This window comes from Equus przewalskii, chromosome 22 (genome assembly GCF_037783145.1).
Source record: "Equus przewalskii isolate Varuska chromosome 22, EquPr2, whole genome shotgun sequence".
NCBI classification, from domain to species: domain Eukaryota; kingdom Metazoa; phylum Chordata; class Mammalia; order Perissodactyla; family Equidae; genus Equus; species Equus przewalskii.
In genome coordinates this window covers 14444583-14468539 of record NC_091852.1, presented here as the reverse complement: position 1 = coordinate 14468539, position 23957 = coordinate 14444583, and the positions used below count along the sequence as shown (strand labels likewise).

Genomic DNA, 23957 nt, shown 5'->3' with positions numbered 1-23957 from the left:
CTCCAACCCTGGGATGTCCTACAGGCAAAAAGGAAATCCAGAAGAAAACCACTGTCTGAGAACACTTTCTTTCATCCAAATACTTCCTGTGCAAACACTATGTGCAGGGCCAGTGCTGTGTCCTGGGGTTTTGAAGGTGAAAAATGTAGAGCTCCTGAGCTTCAAGGACCTCAGTGGGGGACACACACATGCAATTAGTTACAGTATGACATCATGCATGTCAGAGGAACTTCTGAAGTGCTTGGAGAGTGCACAGATGGAGAGGAATTCTGTCTTGAAAACTAGGAAAGCTGTCATCAAGGACATGGCATTTGAAATAGACTCCGAAGGACGTCCCATGCTTCAAAGAGTGTCCAAAGACTCTTCTGTCAGATAGCATCACACACTATAGTAATAGTATGTTGTTTTGCAAAATACATCTTAGTCTTGTGAGGAAGATATGACAGGTGGTATCATTTCCAATTTACAGAAGAAATCATGCTCAAAGAGACAGAGTGATTCTCTGAGTTCCCGTGGGTGGGCAGGGGTAGAGCTAAGACAAGAAAGCAGGTCAGGAGCTCAACTTGGGTCTCCTTGGTGCCTGCTGGGTCAGTGTTCTCCCATACTCAGCACCCATGAAAGGACAAGATCTAAGTGTGTTTTTGGCCATGCAATCCCCTTCTCAAGTGCTCCAGTGCCAGTGGCCTAGACTGGGCCAGCCGAGGCCAGAGTCCTGTGCATTTGGGAATTCCTCAATGGGGAGAAGGGTTAAGCTAGGGGAGGGATGTCCTAAACATTACACAGCTCCCTGCATTTCCCTATCTGGGCCATTAGTCCCTTGGTTAGTATCACCAGGATACTTGCCAGTAGCCAGATACTCCAGGAGTAGGCTAAGCATCCTTATTACCAAGATGCCTTACCTTTGTGTGGGTTGTTTTATGAACCTTACAACAGCTCTGTGAGGTAGGTATGACAGATAGGATTTTCTTACTATGGGCATGGATACTGAAGTGCAGAGAGGTTAGATGACCTGCCCCCAGGACAAATAAATCGTATAATTGGGACTGGAATTCAGATGTTTTTTTAGTTCAACTGGCTTTCAGTCAGCTAAGGGATGTGATGTCTCTTTATCTTGGTTCCTGGAGTTCCTTTGATTGGAAACAATGCCTTTTACTCTATAATTGGGCCAAGGTTTAAAATGAAGTAGTAGTCTGCCTTCAGTTCTTGCCAAACTCTAAGTCACTTATATCAGATCTTTCCTTGATGGCAATTTTGGTGAATAGGGAGGCTGGCAGGAGGGGATACTGAACAGCAAGGTTCTGAAGGGATGGGAGGAGGAAGACCGGGGAAAATGCCCCTTCCTGCCAAAGTGAGTATGTGGAAACAAGAGCCTAATACCCAAGATCTTTGCCCGTGACTCCAACCTCCCCATAATCTACCTGTTCTCTATTCTTATATACTACTAATTAGCTCCCCTTCCTCAAATATGATTCTGCTCCTCCAGCTTGAATTTTGTTCCTTCTGTTTCTACCAGCATCTCCACCTGTAAACATGACACCATCTTTCAAAACCATGTCAATTCTTTCTTGATGCTCCTGCCTGGATTCATTCTCTTTTTGCTTTGACTTTGATACAGAAGGTCTGAGCACTTTGGATACTTCTTGGCAATTGCTGTATGTACCTTGAGCTAGAGTTGAGTAGTGCTCTTATATAATTGACCCACTAGAGTGTGAAGGCAAGGCCTATGTCTCAGTCTTTCTAGTATGTACTGTGTGTGTATGTGTGTGTCTATTTCAAGAACATAGTAGATAAGTGCTCAAAGAGGAGGGGCCATCTTAGGGTCAGCCCTGCTCTGTGGAGTCTCACTTATCAGGCCCAAATAAGCACCTGAACCTTAAGAAAGTTGCTGAGTGTCCTGAGTGAGCTGCTTGGGCCATGGAGAAGGGTCTGGTGGAGGAGAAGACTTCTGGAAAGATGGTGCCCAGGTCCAAATAGTTGACCATCTGTAGCCTCTTCTCTAAGTCTGTAGCATACTCCATTGTAGACTGTCCCTATTCCATTAATTAGCTGTAGTGACCTGTCCAGGGTGATGAGTTAATGGGAGAGAGAGACCATTGTTCCCTAATTTCCACTTCTAAAGTGCAGCTGCTCAAATGCTCTTCACTTGTGTACATATTGGCTTCTTTCCAAGCACTGTTAGCAAATCTCTGGCTCACAAGAATTTTACTTTTCAAAATGACCTCAGCATAGTGGATGAGAAAAGGCCACTCAAGGTGTAGGTGTTTCTGAGTGCAAACAATCATCTTAGGCTGTCTCAGAAGCTCATTGAATATGCATAGTGCTTGACAGCTTCCAAAACAGTCTCCTGCCTCTTACCTCATTTGGCCCCCACAATTACTTCTAGAAATAGGTAGGACAGGGATTATTATCTTCTCTTTACAGATGGGGCTCAGAGCCCAAGAGCATCTGTGACCACATGGCTAATAAGGGGCAAGGCAGGTTCTTGAACCCAGAATATCATTTGCCAAGTCTGGGGCTATTTCTGCTATTCTCCAAACCTCTTAGATAATACCTACCACCACCACCAAAATGAAAAGGATAGGATGACCAAGAGGTGAAATAAACAAATGAAAAGGGAAAGAAGTTTGGTTTTTTTGTTTTGTTTTTGTTTTTTAGAGAAAGGGAGAAAATGAAATATGTAGAAGGAAGGATATGGTTGTTGGCCCCATACTTCTTCCTTGATACCAGCATTTGTCTCCCAACAGAGGATCTGGAAATCCCGATACTGCTTTCCTAGCCTCCCTTACAGAAATGGCATGTGCATGTGACTTAATCCTGGTCAATGGAACCAGAAGACATGTCTGCTGAGAGGCTTCTGGGAAAGGTTTCTCCCCTGAATAAAAGAGATACAAAGGGATGAAAGGAGAAACTACTCTTCTTGCTTCTGGGTGGATTTGTGTGAGGATATAATGTCTGGAACTGCAGCAGCTACCTTGCCATCATGAGAGGAGAAGTTTGAGGACAAGCGAGAGTGTGCTAAGGATGATAGAACTGAAAAATTGGAAAAGATATGCCATTTTGATCATATCTTTAAACAGTTCATTAACAAATCTTGCAACCACTCTACCTCTAGATACTGCCACGTGAGCTAATAGATTTTCTTATTGTTAAAGCTGCCTTTAGGTGGATGTTCTCTTATTTGAGGCTGAAAGTATTCTAACCGATTCATGTAGCAATTGCCTGCACTTGATGGAACCTCTGTCTAGGATCCTGGCACTGCGGAACTCTGCTAGCCTGTGTTGAGAAGGATATTTAATGTCCATCCTACACAGTAAACAAGAATCTCATCTAAGAGCTGTGAAAGGAAACTTGGAATTAAAACATTGCAAAAGTTATTAATAACTTTAATAGGTAATTAAATTGTCAATAATCCACCTCTTATCTCAGTGAATAGCTGCTTAATGATAAGAAAAAAATCTCTTTCATAACAGTAATTACATTTAAAAAATAAGAAATGCTCTTAACTTTGTTTATTAAAATGCTATCAGATAGGGGGCTGGCCCCGTGGCCGAGTAGTTAAGTTCGCGCGCTCTGCTACAGGCAGCCCAGTGTTTCGTTGGTTCGAATCCTGGGTGCGGACATGGCACTGCTCATCAAACCATGCTGAGGCAGCGTCCCACATGCCACAACTAGAAGGACCCACAATGAAGAATATACAACTATGTACTGGGGGGCTTTGGGGAGAAAAAGGAATAAAATAAAATCTTTAAAAAAAAAGCTATCAGATAAATGGCATGGATTTCAAGTGATGTAATGTCGTTCCTACCGCCTTGCTGATGCAAATGTTCAAATCTGCATCTTTTTATCTATATCTTCTTGCAGCATTTTGTTTTTTCTTACCTGGTTTATTTACATAATTATGACTCTCCGGATTTTGTCCATCCTCAGGCAATTTTATGATATACCTTAAATTTCTATAGCACATTGATCCAAGAATCTGAACTTCTTTGCACCGTGGTATTATGCTTCTTCAACACATTTCTCAACAAGGAGGAAGTAAAAGGTGTTCTCATTTTCTCTGTAGTCGTAAAAGGAGGCTCCTGAAGAAACGTAGCCCATTGGAAGGCACAAAAAAGAGCTTGCTTTCGTATCTCTCAGTCTCATGAATCAATGGCCCACTACTTTTTTTTTAAAGATTTTATTTTTTTCCTTTTTCTCCCCAAAGCCCCTGGTACATAGTTGTATATTCTTCATTGTGGGTCCTTCTAGTTGTGGCATGTGGGACGCCACCTCAGCATGGTTTGATGAGCAGTGCCATGTCCACGCCCAGGATTTGAACCGATGAAACACTGGGCCGCCTGAAGCGGAGCCCGCAAACTTAACCACTTGGCCATGGGGCCAGCCCCACAATGGCCCACTACTTAATCGACAGCAAATACCACATTTAGGAACAAAAGACAGAAAGCAAGCAAAACGTGATTTGTGGAAGCTCTGCAAATTGCCATTGATGCGATACACAACAGGCTTCATGTGTCACTGTGCACAAGGAATGGTTTGTGGAAGGCCTGTCGAGAAAAGCTTGCTGCCCTGCTGCTGGGTTTGTACCTGGCTCAGCTCAGTGCCTGTGGAATTCATTGATAATGCGACATACACTTGATGCACAACTGGTCTGAGGTGAGTACATGGGCAGTGTGGTCCACAAGTGCTTTATGCCTGATATTGGCTTTTCACAGTACATCTGTCTGAAAGAATAGCCTCTGGGACACTTAAGCCTTTTGCAATGTGTGCGTATGTCAGGAGATGCAAGCTGGTAAGTATGTATGAAAGGGAGTGCTATAGCGTGAAGCCAACTCATGAAACATGGGCTTTAGAGTAATAAAGATGGGAAGCTAAGGAGCAGTAAATGATTCCTCCTTTTCCTATACTCAGCCTGCAAATGTTGCTTTCCTGAAAATTTGAGGCCCTGCTCCTTGTCTTGTCTTCAGCAACTAATGATATTGTTGTAAATGTCAGGGCTGCAACAAGTTCAGTTTTGCTGTAGCAAGTGGGAGATTGATAAGAAAGAGTCACTAGTGACTTTGGCAACAGAACATGACAAAGTACATATTACTGGAGGCAATTACATGCATCTCGGGGACACTCAGTGGGCTCTAGTGCTGTCTTTAATGACCTGGGAATCCACTTGCCCTTTTTTGTTTTCTCTATCATCTTCAAGTGATGAAAATATTGAGAAAATTATTGTAACTATAAAATTGCAGCAGAGTTCCTTTTTGAAAATATAACGGTTGATTTATCCTGTGACTTGGAAAATGGTTCATTACATTCCCATTGAAAGGGAGAATAAAACTGAGATAGTGGGACTAGCTCACTTTATCTGGCTTTCTTGGCACCAAACCATTGAGGCACCAGCTCCAGATGGGTGGGTTTTTGGAGGAGGGAGCCAGTTCCACACTCAGTTTTCAGAAAGTCTCTAAAGACCAACGACTAGCTATCTTATTGATGCTACTTATGAAGACTTTGGAAAAGCTTTAGTAAATTGGATGAGAAAATATTCATAAAGTGTCCAATGTAGTCACCAAACAATTATCCACACAAGTAGTTCCCTCATTTTGTCAAGCAACTGCTGTCGCCTGTGGTCTCTTGTGCCACCACTAAGCTGTATCTCTGTGAGTGATGCTGCTCCTCAGGGTCATCTTTCACTTGCTCTCTGGGAAACTGAATTCTCTTTAAGGCCAACTTGAGCTCTCCTTCCTCTGTGATTCTATGGCACATGTTCTTTTAAACACATGTCTATTACAGAACTTGTGACATTTGTTCAGAGATGGCAGTATGGATATGAATTTGTTATTTGTCAAGGAGAGAAGGGAGATAGAGAGTGTCAAAGATAACCTCTCAGTGAATACATATTTTGGTGGTGGTAGAAAGAAGCAAATCCAGTTAAGGAGAAGAAGAAGGACTAGTTAGAGAGCAGGAATGTGGTGAAAGCAAGGTATGTTCTCCACAGTCCCTGCATGGGAAGAAATTACAAGCTGGTTGTTCTGGACTATAGAAGCACCCCAGTGCTGACGAGATAGGGTGCTGGCAGGATGATAACTTTTTCCCTCTCATTGCTCTTAGTGTCCTCACTTTACTCTTTCTCTGGTAGCTCTTGAGTTTCCTAAAAATGAAAAGGCATTGTTTACATAGGACAGTTAAGTTCTTAATAAGTCATCCTTAGGGCTGAAACAGGCATCTCTCCTAGTGAATTTTCCTAAGTAAAGTGATGGCTGCCCACAATGGAAAGTTCTCGCTGAACACCAGTGAGAAGGATGGTGATGTGTGTTACTTACTAGAATGGAGACTGGATGGTCTGGGGCATAGGCAGGGCTCACACTCTCTGGTGCTGACAAGACATTATGGTGTTCAAGAGTAGGCACTAAGGTCTCTGGATATTGACTCTCCTTGTACGTGCTTGCTGTTTCTGGTCTGAGCCCTACCTGGTCCCCTTATTATGGGCCCTGCCAACTTTCTTCATTGTCTCTTCTTTCTCCACCTTCCATAGTTCAGAAGCTTTATTAAAGTGTGAGGAAAAGAACACCTTTCCTATTCATATGTCCTTTGAATTATATTTGCCTTACACCTGGAATTTGCTTTGGAAACTCTAAAACCAAGAACATAATTTTTTTGGTCTCTGGTCTTGCTGTTATAAGGGATACAATGCTCCACATCTAGCAAATGTGAATGTCAGAGGAATAAGTTGATCAATCAGTATATCAAAATATTATATACTATATCAGGATAACATGGGATCATGGATGCTAAGGAAGGGGAGAGATTCAAGAAGGAGGGGAAATAGACACAATGAATTTATACAGAGAGTTAAGTGAAAAAGAAGATAAATATTTGTTTTTGCAAACTATTGGCAATTGAAATTTCTGTATCATTAACCCAGTGGGGTCTGAGCCAGACTGCAGAGAGTTGGAAAGGAAAGGAGATGAAGACACAGAGATAGGCTCTTCGTGTTTTAGAAGAATAGAAACTCTAGTGAACCTTCTTGTTAAGTACAGTTGTATCCTGGAAAAATTACAATACTTTTCAATGTACTGCTGCATTTATCACTGAGAGTAGTGAAAGAAGAACAGGGGTCTAGGCATTAAATGTGCACAAAAGCTGTGTTTTCTTGAGAGCTCTGCCATATTGAGACAGGAAGACTAACTCAGCACAATAAAAGGGACCTGAGTCTAGGCCTACTACATTAAGCCAAGACCTTCAAAATGGGCCAAAGAGGGGCCTGTCTGGTGGCATAGAAGTTAAGTTTGGCATGCTCCACTTCAGCAGCCGAGGGTTTGTGGGTTCAGATCCTGGGCACAGACCTACACACCACTCGTCAGGCCATGCTGTGACCTCAAGCCAAAGAGGAAGATTGGCAACTGATGTTAGCCCAGGGCCAATCTTCCTCTCTAAAAAATATATATATTTTTGACAAAGTAATGTCATATAAGTAGTTCCCACTGGCTGTCAGCAGAAGCAAATCTTCCCTGGAAGAAACGATCTTTTCCATAGCCCTTAGGAATTCCACAGTTTAAATTCCATAAAATATGAGCTCATAATAAAAACTTAACAAAACACAGAAGGTAAAGTAATATATGATTAAGAATGAATGGAAACAACAGACTTAGACCTCCTCACACACTTCAGATATTATCAGATACTGATAACTATGCTTGAAATAGTTAAAGAAATACAAGAGGGGAATAAGCAAATAAGCGACAAACCTGAATGAGGAACAATAACAAAAGTTTCTAGGCAGATTTGAAAAACAACCAAATGGAATTTTAGAAATAAAAAGTGTAATTGACAGAATTAAAAACTCAATAAATTAGTTAAATTGATGAAATAAGACAAGGCTAAAGAGAGAATTAGTGAACTGGAAGATAGAGCTTAAGAAATTACACAGCATGTAACACAGAGATGAAATAAGATGAAAAATGTGGAAAAGAAATTAAGAGACACAAGGGTAGAATGAGAAGATTAACATACATTAAACATAAAGATCAAATCAATCCAAATGAAAAGAAGCCAAGAAAAAGCAAAAAAGTGAAAAAAAGGAAAAAAGAAAAGAAAGAAAGCATGTGTCATTTCTAATTTTATGTGTTAACTTGACTAGGCTATAGGGCCCAGCCTTTTGGTTAAACACCAGTCTAGATGTTGCTGTGAATGTATTTTTTGGATGTGACTAATATTTATAATTAATAAATATTTTAATATTTTAAAAAGCAGAATTCTCTCCATAATGTGGGTGGGCCTCATCCAATCAGCTGAGGGCCTTAAGAGAAGAAGATTTCAGGAGGAAGAAGGAATTATGTTTTATGACTGCAATATGGAGACCTTACCTGAGTTTTCAGCCTGCCTGGCCTGCCCTGAGGATTTCAACTTGCCGGCTCCCATTACTGTGTGAGCCAATTCCTTAAATCGTGCTATCTCTCAAATATCATATTGGTTCTGATTCTCTTGAGAACCCTGATTAACATAGCATAGATAGTAGAATTCTATATATATCAATAGTGACAACAAATGTAAATTAACTAAAATAATGAGTTAAAAGATAGAGATTACCACATTGTAGACAGAAACAAAATCCAGCTAAATATTCTTTACAAGAAACATTCTTAAAACTCAAGGACACAGAAAAATTAAAAGAAAAATAACTAAAGAAACCAAGCTGAAATAGTTACTAATATTAGATAGATAAATGTGAGACAGTAAACTTTATTAAAGATAAAGATTTACTACATGATGAAAAAGGTTTAATTCACCAGGATGAGTAAAGATTCTGAAATGCTATATGTTTAACAAACTATCTCCAAAAATATAAAGCAAATATTGGTGGAACAAAGGAAGAAATTGTCAAATTTATCACCCTCTTGGGGGCTTTTATCACATATTTCTCAATCATTGATAGATAAAGCAAGCTTAAAAGTAATAAAGACATTAAAGAGTTGAATAATACAATTTACAAGTTTGGTTTAATGGACATATAAAATTTTGTATTCCCATTTGGATTATACATTGTACTGAATTGCACATGGAACATTTACAAAAATTGGCCACGTAATAGACCATAAAGCAGATCTCAAAAAAAAAAAAAAAAAACAGATGTCATGGTCAGACCACAATGAAAAATGTTATAAATTAAAACCAAAAAGATAAATTAAAAAGAAATTGCAATATATTTGGAATTTTATAAATATACTTCTAATTAACCCCTTTGTTAAAGAAGAAATCACAATACAAGTTTTAAAAAAATTATTTAAAACTAAATTATGAAATGCTACAAATTAAACTTGTGGAATAAATTAAATGTCAAAGTTTATACCCTTGAATGCTAAGATTTAATATTAGACATCCAACTTGAAAGTTTTTTGTATGTGAGGAAGATTGGCCCTGAACTAACATCTGTTGCCAATCTTCCTCTTTTTGCTTGAGGAAGATGGTCCCTGAGCCAACATCCATGCCAATCTTCCTCAACTTTGTATATGGGATGCTGCCACAGCATGGCTTGATGAGCAGTGTGTAGGTCTGTGACCAGGATCTGAACTTAGGAAGCCTGGGCTGCTGAAGTGGAGCACATGAAATTAATGACTACGCCATGAGGCTGGCCCCAACTTGAAATTTTTTAAAGTGATAACATTAAACAAACAAAAAAATGGAAGAAAGTGGATAATGAAAGTAAGATCTGAAATTAATGAAATAAAAATATAGTTGGAAATATCAAAAAAGCTAAGAGTTATATCTTTGAAAAGATTATCAAAATAGATACACTTATTTTTAGATTGACTGAAAAGACGAAAATATGAGGAGTAAAAAAGTTTATGTAAGGAGATAAACAGCTGGAAACAATAAACTAATTCTAGAATACTATGGCTAAACTTATGCCACTGCATTTGAAAACAGAAAAAATATAAAAATTCTTTTAAAATATAACATACCAGATCTGATTGAAAGAGAAACAAAGCTGAAATAGTTAATGACCTTCTCAGTAAATAGAACATCAGGCCCAGATGATTGTATAGGTAAGTTATATCAATTTAATAAAAGATAAATTATTCTATAGTGTATAAATTCTTCCATAGAACAGAAAGAGGGAACCAAACCAGTTTATGGTTTGAGGCCAGTGTAACCTTAATATCAAAACCTGATAAAGACCTTACACAATAAGTCAATGTCACTCGCAGGCAAAGATGTAAATATTTTAACAATTTTTTTTTTTAAGATTTTTTTTTTTATTTTTTGTCCTTTTTCTCCCCAAAGCCCCCCCAGTACATAGTTGTATATTCTTCATTGTAGGTCCTTCTAGTTGTGGCATGTGGGACGCTGCCTCAGCGTGGTTTGATGAGCAGTGCCATGTCCGCGCCCAGGATTCGAACCAACGAAACACTGGGCCGCCTGCAGCGGAGCGCGCGAACTTAACCACTCGGCCACGGGGCCAGCCCCGAAGATGTAAATATTTTAAACAAAATATTAGCAAATAGAATACAGCAGCACATAAAATAATAAAGCGTGATCAGGTTGAGTTTCCACTAAGAATGCAAGAGTGGCTTAATATTAGAACATCTATAAATGTAATTTTACTAGCATATTAAAAGCCAAAAATGTGACATCTTAATAGGTGCCTGTAAGTGATAGGCAATATTCTTAGCAAATTAGGAATACATGGAAGTGCCTTGGCCTGATAGACGATCTCCAATCAAATTGCAACATCACCTAACCACTTCCATGCACCACTGGAAGTCCTTGGCAGTGTGGTAAGATATGAAAATAAAATAAAAGAATTAGGATCAGATTTCTAAAAGCAGCAGCAAACATAAATATAGTACTAACAGAGATATAGTAGCAACAAACAAATGATGTCCAAGAATACCTCTAACAAATGATGTGCGAGATCTGGCTGAAGAAAATGGTTGTTTGTGTATCAATCAAACTTTATTGAAAGTTACTAAGAAGACCTAAATAAATGGAGAGATATACCATTTCCATATATAGAATGCCTCGATATTATGAAGTTGTCACTCTCCCTAAAATGAATTATAGATTCAGAATAATTTTCATCAAAACCCCACCGGTGGTTTTTGAGGAACTTGACAAGCTAATTCTAAAATTTAAATGGAAGAACAAGGTCCCAAGGAAAACCAAGACTCTGCTTCAGAAGGAAACAATGGAAGGACTTGTGTTTCCAGATAACCAAGCATAAAGCTACTGTAATCAGTATACTACATGTGGTCATAATTCACATGCAGTTAGAAATTAAACTAAATAGGACAATCGACAGATCAGAGACAGATCCACATATGGAACTTTGTGTGGCAGGTGGTATTGCAAATGACTGGGAAAGGAGGTAGTATTCAGTAAATGGTACCGAGAGAGTTGATTATCCACATGGGAAAAAAATTAAACTTGAGTTCTGTTCCACATCGCAAAGAAAATCAGTTCTAGTTGGATTAAAGCTTATATATGAAAGGCAAAACTTTTCACAGAACATATAGGACAGTTTACATCCTGGGGTAAGGAAACATTTATTCAAATAAGACACAGAAAGCACTAATCTAAATTTTTAAAAATTCAACTATATTAAATTAGGAACTTCTGCGTATCAAAGACATCATAATGTAATGAAAGTACAAGGAGATGGCATTTGCCTGACATATAACTGAAATAGAATTAACTTCTGGAACATATAAAGAATTCCTAAAAATCAATTAAAAAAAGAAATTATCAAGCCAACAGAAGAAAGAGGGAAATGACATCAGACTAAAGAGGCAACGTAAATGGCAAATGTATTGAGAAAATATGTTTAACTTCATTTGTAAGCAGGGAAATGTGAATTAAGCTCCTTTTTATAAAGTTCAAAACCAAGCAAGAATAAATAATATATTGTTTATTTACAAATATACGTGCTAAATCTATATGGCAAATTAACGATTAACACCAAATTCAGTGCAGTGTTCGACTCTGGAGGGAAAGGTGTGGGGTGAGGGAGGAGCGGAGCACCCAGGTGGATTCGACGCTGAGGATTAAGCTCCAGTATTAAGTTCATTGGTGGGGCCATAAAGTTCATTTTATTATTATAATTTATAATTCATATATTTATGACATACATTCTTTAGTATGTATCAAATATTACCTAATTTTTTAAAGTTAGTGAAAAAAAGGGAAGAAAGTGTAGAAAAAGACTGTGGATACAGGCTTTTGCCTGCTTCTTTGTCTCTCCAATTCCATCTTGGAGGGTGGGCCCTTTGAAACTGTAAGTGGAAAACACCTTCATGTGCCATATCTATTTTAGGGTGCCAGGTTGAACAGAGCCCAATTCTCCTGGCCCCTGGTGAAGTCTCTGTGCAGGCTTCTGACTGGCCTTTGCTCTGTAGGTGATATAAGTTCATTCATTGTTTATTGAACAAAGTGAAAAACGTTCAATCAGTTGTTGCCACAATCTATACTTCAAACAGAAAATGGCCCTTGTGCTCTATTGTACCCAGCACCACAGGCAGATGAGTATTTAATAAATGCCTGTTGATGATAACAACGATGACAGAAAGAATCCCTTTGAGAGGAGGAGCTGGCTTCTGCTGGCAGTCATGAAACCTATAAATGAGAAAAAAAAAAAACCGCTCTGGCAGTTGGATAGTCATATAGGCTTACAAAGCCTGGGCTGTGGGCTCCTCTGAATTTTCAAGTTTGAGATTGCCCTGGAGGCTAAGAAAGCACTTTTGACATAGAGACTATGCCTCTGAGGGCTGTTCTCCCTTGGGGACGATGAGGATGGAGGAACATCTGTTCTAGTGCCAAGTGCCTCGTTCCTTCCCTCACCTGCAGGTCCCAGCCTCCAGTTGGGATTAAATACAAGGAGGCGGAGAAAGTGAGGCAGTCCACCCTGGTTTGCTGATTTCCTGACCTTACAGAATTCTCAGCAGAGCTTTGCGGAGAGGAAAGGAGAGCATTATCTCATTTCTAAAGGAGACTTGAGCATTCTAAAGCTAGCTTACGGGAGGGAGGGAAGGGACTCTCCTGAAATGTATCTCTGCAGGTGCAGCCATCAGGACGATGTGTCTGAATGCTGCTACAGTGCCCCGCCTAGGGAATGGCAGGACTGCCTGGCACTTTCCTTTAGGATCAGTTGCTGCTGGGAGGGCAGGCTGTCAAAGGAACAAAAAGAAAACTCTCAGAAAAAATTGATTTCAACAGATATAAAATAGGGATCCCGACTCTCCTTTTTAAAGCAAAAAATAAATGAAACGTAAACAATAACTTTGAAGATAATGCAGCAAGCTTGAATTGTTTTTATTTGCTGGTGTTTAATTTCTCTCTCCTTTCTGATCCTCCTTTCTCCTTCCTCCCTACTTTCACTAACTCTGTGGGAAGCTCACCTCTGCTTCTCTCCTGCTTCTCTCCACTTTTAGTGGAGTGGCCCCATTGGAATCCTACCTCTCTGCGTCTCTGAATCCTTCAGAGTGAGATGAAAGGATCTATCATTTTGTGACTATTTGTGGGTTTTTTTTTTGTCTTAACGAAATGTGTTTGGCAACAAAGCTTGCTTTGCCTTTCAATTTCAATTGGTGCCGAGACCTGTTATTTTAATGTGGCGCATGATACAACACACAGAACATGAGCTTTGGAGTCAATTTAATCCAAATTGTTTATGTAGATCCTACTGATTTCCAAAAAAGAATGACAAAACATAAAAAAAAGACTGTTGCAATACAATGGACCACATAGCAGAAATGTGCCAATCATATAGGATAAATCGAGCTGAGTACCTGGCCCTGACCCACCTGTCAGCACTGGGAAAAGAGAAACATGACACCATTAAACTCTGAAAAAGTATTTGGAGTTACATCTGGATTCAAATTACAGCTCTTCTACTTACTAGCCATATATCCCTAATTAGTTTTTTAAATGTCTCCAAGATTTGGTTTTTGTAAATCTGTAAAATGGGTGTAAATATCCAGTTCAGTTATTGTGAAGATCGATATTAAATAAATATATGTAAAGTATCCATCGAAGTACATGGCACATGATAGCCAATATCTATCTATCCATCTGTCTGTCTATCTGTCCATCTATCATATCATCTATGTATTTCTCCGTCCATCTATCCACCTCTCTCTCTCCCCCTCACTCTCTGATCTATCATCTATCTCTCTCCTTTTATTTATCTATCTATCTATCATGTTTCTCCTATCATCTATCTCTCTCTCTCCATCTATCAATCATCTATCTGTCTGTCCAACTATCTATCACCTATTTATTCCTTTATCTATTATCTATATATTATCAATCATCTATCTATCTATAGTCTCTCTCTATGATCTGCCTGCCTATCTATCTATCTATCTATCTATCTATCTATCTATCTATCTATCATCACTCTTTCCCTTATTCTCTCTCCCTCTCACTGATATCATTTCTTCTACTTCATAAGTCATCTATTGTTATTTCACTTTCCATGGTCTTGGAACTTTTGTTCTTTTGGAGGCAGGGACTGCAACTAATACTTTTATTTCCTTTTTTTCCTGTAGATTGCTGATCATTAAGCCGGCATTCAGTAAACATCTATTGGTTTAGTTCTTCCCATGAGAATGTCTTGGGTTCTCATTTGCTTCTGTTTTCTCATGAATACTTCTCATCTCTGTTAGGCTTCCCTTTCCTCTTGACTTCAATGATGAAATGTTCCATTTGCCTGGACTGAGCCTCTGGGCTAACTACTCTCATGATAATGAATCTCCAGGATTTTCTGGGTTGTTTCTGCAGAATGGAGGGCACTGGCTACTGCTCTCCTGTATACATCAGTAGACTCCATTGTCCAATAGAAATGGGAAAATGGCAAGTGGGTTCATCTAATCCAAATTCTAGGCAGTCAGAGCTGCTGCCTGAGCGTGACCTCTCAGCAGGTGTGTGGGAACACACCTCCCTGAAAGAAACTTGGAAGCCTTTGGAATCCACAGGAGACTATTTATTGTGCATAGGGTGGCCCTTTTCCATCAGTGAAAAATATGTGAGCCCCTACCCCTGCTCCCTGGAGTAGCTCTGTATTCAGAGTAGGCACGGAGAGCTATTATGTCACTCCTGATGGGTTGGCATTCAGATCTTCCCACAGATCCAGCCAAGCCTTAATGAGATGACTCTCTCTAAGATCTGAAGTTCAGCTCTCCTTTGAAAGCATATTGCCATGCCCCCCTCAACCCCATGCCTTGTTCCCAGGAGCCAACAGCCAACTAGAGGGAAATAGAGAACCTCCTGAATTGTCTTAAATTGTGCTTTCAAAGAAGGCCCACTCCACACACTGCTCTGAGGCACTCTAACTCAGGCCTTCAGAGCTGCTCTAACAGATTACATCTCTTGTATCATTTAATACTCACGACAACTCCTTCAGGCAGTCATGATCACCTCAATTTTACAGAAAAGAAATTCAAGGCTAGCAGACACCAGCATCAAAACATCATCTTTCTCATTTCAGAGTGCTTGCTTTTTCCAGTGGGCTGGGCTGTCTTCTCTCCAGAATATAGAAATTCAATGGTTATTAAAAAATCATTTAACATTGCAACTCCTACACTTAATTAGCACTCCTTTTTGGGTTTGCATTTGTTGTTGTTGTTGTTCGGGGTGTCATATGACAAATAAATCCAAAGATGTTTTGGAAAGCCAGAAGTTGGAAGCTTATTTAAAGAAGCAATGGTGTATTTAGAAATACAATAAAATTGTGAAAATCCAAAGGAGAGTGGCAGAAGGTTTGCACATTGATGCCAGCTGTTGGGACCTACTGACTCATGCATACTCTCTTTCTTCCAGATGGTCTTCTCAGATCCCTAGTAGATGAGAATTCATTACACATGGTGCTTTGTTAATAAATCTAAGGTCTAATGTGTAAAATGAGCATTGCATTAATGAAAGGAAAGAGAAGAAAAAGAGAATGAGAGCTTTTTTAAAAGCCCTAAGCATATATATTTTTCTTTTCCTTATATTTTGTGAGTCAGGAGTAGGGGGGCACCATTTAGGTTCCAATAGTTTCCAGATGGGATCTCTGTCTTTTTTGTCTCTTAATTTAGTAAATTAATTACTTTTATCTTAATTTCTCTTAATTAGTTTCTTGATAAAGCAGCTATATTATCAGAGGAAGTTCTTGAAGTATGGATGTTGTGATTCTCAAGTTCAAATAAAGTTAAACAAATAATTTAAATTTTCGGCTGGTGCATTTTACTCTGTAGATGAACATAGTTCTTTCTAATGTTGCTCAGTGCAAACCATTGTGAAGATAAGTCATCTTAAAAACAAGTACAATAAATCAGGAACAAAAGATTAAACACAAGCCTGTGCTGATGGACATAGAAGTATAAATTTAAATATTTATTATTAGAAATAAACAAAGCTTAGAAATGCCATCACTGAGACTTTTCTTAATGAAATTAAAAAATTATTACTATCAGTGATACACTGGAATAGCTAAAAGTTGTATCATTATCATTATTACAGATAACAGTGCTGATTTTAGAGTGTGACTTTTTTCTGGTTTGAATTGGTGCAAATCAACCTTTTTCTTGGTCTCTCTTAGGGTGACGTCCCTTGAGCTGGTGCAGCCTGCTGGTTTGTTAGGATAGCTCCTTGAATAGTGAGGCCTGCCTTTTCGGATCCTGCTTCTCCTAACATCTTAAGACCTTGGAAAAATGCACTAATGGGTTTTGTTCTAACTCTGCCTGGTCATGTAGACACGATTTTGGTCTTCAGTTGAATTTGGCAGCCATGGAATTTGAGGTTGTGTATAAAGTCATCCAAATTGGCAGCTCCAGCCACATTGTTGGGACTAATATTACAGTGAACAAGTCCACTCAGGGCAAAAGGAATCAGGCAGAATTGCTGGAATCACTACAATTTTCAGATGTACTCTCACCTCCCTGAAGATTTAAAAACTACTCCTTAAGAAATCCATTATTTATAATTAGTCTTCTTGAGTCTTAACAATTTATTTTTGTTACATTTTTATATATACATTCTTAGGGCCATTAGAAAAACCCACACACCTATTCTCAGCCATTACTTGGATTCAACTCACTGTCAAATCTACCATTCTTTTTGCTTTGCTCTCTATATCCTTGTAAAAAGAAAACCCCCCAAAAAGCCACCCTCCAATCCCTTCCCTCCATGAAAGAACTGATTTAAAAATAAAAAGGTAAGTAAAGCAACAAGGAATGAGAAGATTCATTGTGTTGATTTTGGAATGAAAGTATGATAGTGGATTTAGCGCATGTTATTTAAGTCTGAGGATGTACTGAAGTCAACCATGTAAATCAACCTGTTTGTGTCACCAGACCTAATCAGGAAACAGCTGAGCAAAACCAGATTCAGCAAAATCTGCTGCTCTCTTCAGATATTATAACTTTTTATAAAATCTTCATATGAATGTTCTATGGGAGTGCTTTCAGCACATCCATCTGATCTCTTTTTATAAGGAGACTGTATCAATTCTAAGTTATATATCTGATATGCACACATGCACACACACGCATTTCTCCTGTAGCAGCTGCTCAGATGTTTTCAGATGCATGTAACTTCAGATCTAACTTCAGGCAATGGGATTGAAACAGAATCCGGACTCCCATTGCAGTCTGGTCAGTCTGCCGTGGGATTATGGGATCATTTTGATGAGGAATTGGAATCATGGCTGATAGAGGCCTGATGTATCAGTTTGGGCTGCTGAGAGCCTGTCTCTGCGTTGTCACAGCCAGAACACCACTGCAGACTGCATCACACCAAAATGAGAAGGTCTGAGAGTCCTAATTTTATCCAGTACCACTATATACTTGTCCATTTAAACTAGAACTCTAGGGCATATCATGGGAGAAGGTGGCATCTGACATGTGTAGGGGTAGATGGGACACATGGGCTTTTGGACAGGCTTTTGAGCTCTCTTTCTCTGCAGGACTGGTTTGTTACTTAAATTGACAGAGTAATTCATTAGTGCTTTAATCATCAATATTTTAATTCTTTACTTTGGATCATGGATATAGTCAAAATGTGCCTATTTAATGTTAAATCAGTTGTTATAAAATATCAAATAAGCAATTCTTTTAAAAAATGAACAGAATTAAGTGATAATTTTACATAATTGTCTAACTCCATTGATTGTTTTATGTTCATTTGGACCCAGGCTGGAATCAATAGACCAGATACGTCAGACTCAAATGCTTAAAGGATTAAGAATGTAAGTAAATAAAGTAGGTTGAGTTCAACACATGCCCCTCCAAAGGGACTCCCCACTCAGTTCCAGCAATTATGGCCATTAGCAGGAATTGAGGCCTGGTATGGCCAAGATTTTCAAAGTGAGTGCCTGTGTTCTACATATAATACCCCCCTACCTATTCATACAAATGACTCTACTTATCCTTTAAAACTTTCTTCAGACATTATCTGCTCTGGGAAACATTTCTTAACTCCAAAGGAGAGAATGAGTTGCTCCACACCCACTCTCGTGCTCATGGCATGTTGTGCAAACCTCCAATATTGATTGCACTTCACTCATGATAGAGTAATTACATGTTTAGCAACGTCTCCCAGTTATACAGTGAACTTCTCAAGGACAGTCTCCCTGTAGCACTCCCAAAGCACAGTGCCTGGCCCTTAGTAGGTGCCAAATGATGCTGAATTGTTGAAAGATGATTATGGAGGCAGGATCTTAGTGGAAAGATCTGAGGTTCTTAGAGTTGATTTTGTGGCTTGGTAAATAATGGAAGCAAGGAACCAGCAGGGGGTAGGCCTTGACAAAGTTCATTATTAGCATTCCTTACCACTTTCAAAAATGCTCTTTCTAGTTTTCAGTGCCACCTACTACATTCCTTTTCTCAGGTGGCACTTCATATCTAACCCTTGTCCCCTGCCAAGCTATAACCTATTAAATACGACCTTAGACTATGAACTTTTAAAGGCAGGATATTGATGTATTAATCTTTGACCCCTGAGAATCTAGTACAGTGAGTAGAACATAGCTCAATAAATGCTCTTAGGAATGAAAAAAATGAATGAACAGTTAATACATTCATCAGATTGCTTTCTGTCTGGGGCAGCTATCTGAGAGCAAGCCTTTAAGGGTATGTGATTCTGGGCAGGCAATTAGAAAAACAGGCCACAGAATAGGGGGAAGCAGAAGATCCCTCGATATGAAAATTGTTCACTTCATAATTTCCTTGGGGCTAGGCTTAACTGGGAGGAGAACCTGACCCCCAAAATGGGACCATACCTAATGCTTTTGTTGGCTGCTTAGTTTTGGAATGAGACTTTAGGTTTCTAGACTTCTATTCTTCATCATGTAAGTTGCAAGTATCTGACCAAGATATAAGCCACCCTGTATTGCTCTATTTCAGTTACTTCATCTGTGAGATGGAATCAATGAGTCCTTTCATGCAGCTATTTGGAAGCTCATTTTGAGGTCTCTGATGTGGAAGGGATATCAGGATCAGCTGATGATTATGCTACCTACTCAGGCTCCAATTTGATGATATGGCTGTGATGTTTTGCCTCAGAGTTAATGCAACATAGAATATGTTTTCCTCTGCAGCAAAGCAGCTTGCTGTGAGTAGCAGACTATGTTCACTCCTTAGCATGAATCATAAACAGATATTTCTCAAGCCACATCACCCCCTTCTGAAAGACATTATTGGATTTTTAGTCTTGGGTGGGGAAAGAAAAAGTAGCCTACAGCCACAGAGCATAACAAAATGTTGTCAGTTTCTGGTGCTTGGATGATGGGTTGATATTACTCACTGCTAAGAGTAGTAAATACATTGTAATATTGTCCCTTTTGTGCCCTAAAACAGAATCCTATGAGTAAAGGGGGGAGTGACTTAATGGTCTGCTATATTCAATCTGTCTGGGTTTTCACGGTTTTTAAGTTCCAGTAAGAGGAATTTAATTAAGGTATAGCAATAAAATAATAATATTGCAGCAGCAATTGTAACTATAGAGAGTGAGTTCAATTTCCCCTGTTTGCTGTACATACAATATGTTTCTATGTGACTGCTTGTGAGAAATGTGTGTGAGCATCTGTAGATCACCACGAAGCTCCAGTTTTGGCCATCTTGCCAGGTACAACCTTGTGAACTTGAAGTTACATGCTCTTCGACATAAGACCAAACTGGAGAAGCAATAATAGTCCTAGGAAGAGAGTAGGTAGTCAAGACATACCTGGATAATTGAATAGGTCTTCATGTCTATTCATTGCTATTAATTTTTTATATAATTTTTTAATCTGAGCTCACCTATTTATTCTCCTACCAGCCCTGTGAGTGGGGAAAAGTGAGTGTCAGTATTCTCTTTTATAGGTAGAGGAATCATGCCACAGAACTATTAAGTGACTTGTCCTGGGTTACCCTATTGATACTGGCGTAATCACAGGGAGAAACCTGAATGGTATCCAACTCCCAGCTGACAATGGATGTGGTTGTAAGTTGCAAGGGCAGAGAGCATAGAAACTTTTAAACGGCATATTTGCGTCTGGTTGGTTCAGGGACATTGTCACCTGGAAGCCAAGGATAAACATGACCTAGATGCCCCTTCTGTGTAAAAATCAGAGTCCTAGATTATTCCAAAGTGATAGCAATTGTGCCCATATATTAAAAATTAAAGGCTAATGATAACCTTAGTTTCCCCATGAGACCAGTTTCCAGGAGCCTAAGGATGGGTATCAGTACAAAGAGATAGAGACAGATAACAGGGTTTTACCCCAGCTCTGTCCTGGTGTGCACACTTGCCCAGGGTAACTCACCTACCTGGGAGAAAGCCATGAGTATTCTCACTGAGGCCACGTTGTTTCTTGTCACAAGCCACCTGGCCTCTCTGTGTTCTTCAAGAGAATCATGGGCCATTGTTGAATAAATAGACCGCTGCTGCCACCATGGGTGGGGCTGTGCTTCAGGGTGTTATCCAGTAGAGAAGTGCTCAGGGTAAATTGCCACCTGTTATACAGAGTATGTGCTCTGTTAACCTTTGATTTCAGGCTCAATTTGAAACTTCTCTTTGTTTTCTTGATCCATTGCATCAGTCACATGACCTCTGTCCCATTTCTCTGAACAGACTGTGTTCTATTTGATGCACCTCCCAAGGTAGATTTCATCAATGCCATGTTGCCTGTAATTCAAGTCTGACCGTCCCAATGTGAACTCCAAATTTGGTGAGAATCTATGTCCTGTGAGGTGATAAGATAGAGATGAAAGTCTATTTTTAATTGTATAAATTGCAAGATGAGCTTATCTAAAAGACAGTAATGGCTTCCTCCTGCAGGCTCCTAGATGTAGTTAGGTATTTGGTTGGTCAGATTACATCTGCTTCTCTGGACTTGCTTTCTTGAACTTTTGAGGTCAAGTTTTAAGTTTCTTTTTGCCCCTTTGTTAGACTTTGGCCCCCTAAGTCAGTGTTTCTCAAACCGAGTCTGAGAAATGCTGGGTGTCTAAGGACCACTTTTGCAGGATCTGAGAGTTCTTTACAATAATTAGAACTTTTAAGGTCAAGTTTGAGATTCTTTTCACTCTTTTCTTAGCCTATGGCCCCTAAGTCAGTATTTCCAAATAGGAAACACGAAACACCATTTTTGCCGGGTCTGAGAGTTCTTTACAATAATTTTTAAATGTTGTGTTCATATTTTAATAGTAATCTAAAAAGTTAATACAAACGTATTCTAGATTGTAGGGAACATTGATTTTTGGTTGTTTGGCACGTCTATTCCCATTCTTTCTTGGTAACAGTACCACCCATTTCCTGTAGAAACCACTTCTCTCTCCTTTCCAGGCTTACACAGAGCTTGGGTGAGAGTAATCCCATCCGTGGCTCCTGGCATTAGCTCTGATCGTGATCAGCACATCCCGTTTAATAGGCCTTGGGGATGAGCACATAACCCGTCAGAGCCAACGGAGTGTGTTTGCCAGGGATTCTTTCAGCTATGGCCCAGCTGGAGTTAGATTTTCTTTTATTCGCAACTAAAAGAAATCCTGAAAGGTACATAGATCATTTGGATGAATTTAGTGCCCATGTTTGCGCTTATGTTTCCGGTATCTTTTGTGCCAAGTAGTACTTCTTTAATTATCTTGAGCTAATAAGAAAATAATAGAAGCCAATTTAATATGTAAATGATGCAGATACACATTTTGTAAATGAAGGTTTTGCAGTAATCCGATTGAAGGAAGTGAGTCATTCAATGGCATCTATTCTTTTAAGCCTGCCAAACCCAAAAGGACCCATACCGTAGATACGGATTCCGGGTTCAGATTTCAAGTAGTGATTAACTCTCAGCAACCCATCATCATCCATCATATCAAATTGAGCTTGCTAATTAAAAATGTATTGGCTCAAAGTTTTGTCTATATTTAATTTAAAACTTGTTTAGTTGTCTAAGAACTATGAGCATAAGGGCTTTTATATCTATAAGTTTAAGTTTGTACAGATTTGAGCAACATTCAAATAAAATTAACACCAGGGGCTTAAGGGGAAATGTGTTTTTTCTTTACAGGGAATCTGTTCATTTCTTGAGTTTTAGAAACGTTGCCATAAATGGTAAAAAGGTGCATTTATCTTAAAAATACCAACTTTGGGATTGGATAAACATCCTCCTGTCTGGAACATTACTGAATTGTACCAAACTATATAAAAATCTACCTCTAAAATGCTGACCCTTAAAAAGGAGCTTCTCCCCTCTAAAGAGGACTAAATGTTTTGCAAGCGCAATTGCTCTCCTTTTCAACTCACTAGTGTGTGAGTTCATTCAGCAAACCTTTGGAACAGATGTGGAAATGAGCCAGAGCTCAGCAAGCTCAGTTTCACTGGTTGCAGGGGTAGCACATTTGTCCCAATCTCTTTTGTAAAATTTACCTTTAGAGAAAAGCCAACAATTGGCAGGAGTCAGTGATGATGTGGTGGGTCTGTATAGTGGGGTGGAATCTGAGAGTGCCTTTTTCTGTAAGAGAGCTCTAAAGGCTTGACGCCTACTGGGTGGATCCGAGAACTTGGAAGTCACAAATTGTCTCATGGAACAGGCTAAGCTGTGATTTCCTATCACTTGTACTTTGTGTCACACAGGGAACAATCTTTGTCTGGAAGGAGCCTCAGGATGCATATATCTGCAGTGGTCTCCACTTACCTGTTTCAAGAACAAGTTTAGGTCAGTTCAGTTTAGGTCAACAAATACTTTCCAAGACCCTATTACATGCCCAGCATTGTGCTGTGTACTTGGAGGATACAAGGGGAAACTAAGAGGTGATCCTTTCTCTTAAGAAGTTTGTTGTGTGGAGAACACGTAGATTTCAATACAATGTGGTAATCCAGTAACGGGGGTAATCATTGAATATTGTGGAAACCTATCTACCCACCAGCTAATCATTCATAGGAAAAAGACAGGTAAATCTAGTTATTTCCACTATTTTACACACACACACATAAAACCAGTTATCCAATTAAATATTTTGGCTTTACAAGGAGTTGCATTGGCTTCACCTTGGACTTAGCAACAAATGAAGGATGGAGAGTCAACTGTTCTGCACAATAAATGAAGGCTGCTGCTGATTTTTGATTCTCATATTTTAAAGTTGTCAGCAATGTTTTGGCCGGTTGAACTTTGCTGTTGAAGAGAAGCATATTTGGTGAGACAATTAGAGCTTTTATTTCCACACCTGCGTGCAATGAAAAGCACTCTTTTCTGCCAACATAGCTATAGTGCTATTTTCCTGATGATGCCCTGGCAGGTTGAAGCTGGGTATGCTTTGAGTGTTCGTCAGACTCCAGCCTTCCTTGCTCATTAATTCTAGGTCAATTTTAAGTTGTTGTTTCTTCAAATACTGAAACCCTCAGACCAAGGCATGATAGGAATATCAAGGGGAGGGGTGGTTGTCTTTGTTGGAACCTTTTGGAGGAGAGAAGGGCTGGGGTGGGGGCATGGATATGTGGTGGGTGGTGAACGAATTCGGAGACTG

At 39.3% G+C, this 23957-nt stretch overlaps 1 long non-coding RNA gene across 1 annotated transcript in view; it reads left to right on the top strand.

The window, feature by feature from the left end:
* The window catches only part of LOC103540681 (uncharacterized), a 314942-nt gene that overhangs the window by 179346 nt on the left and 111639 nt on the right, over nt 1-23957 (top strand). The window lies entirely within an intron of this gene.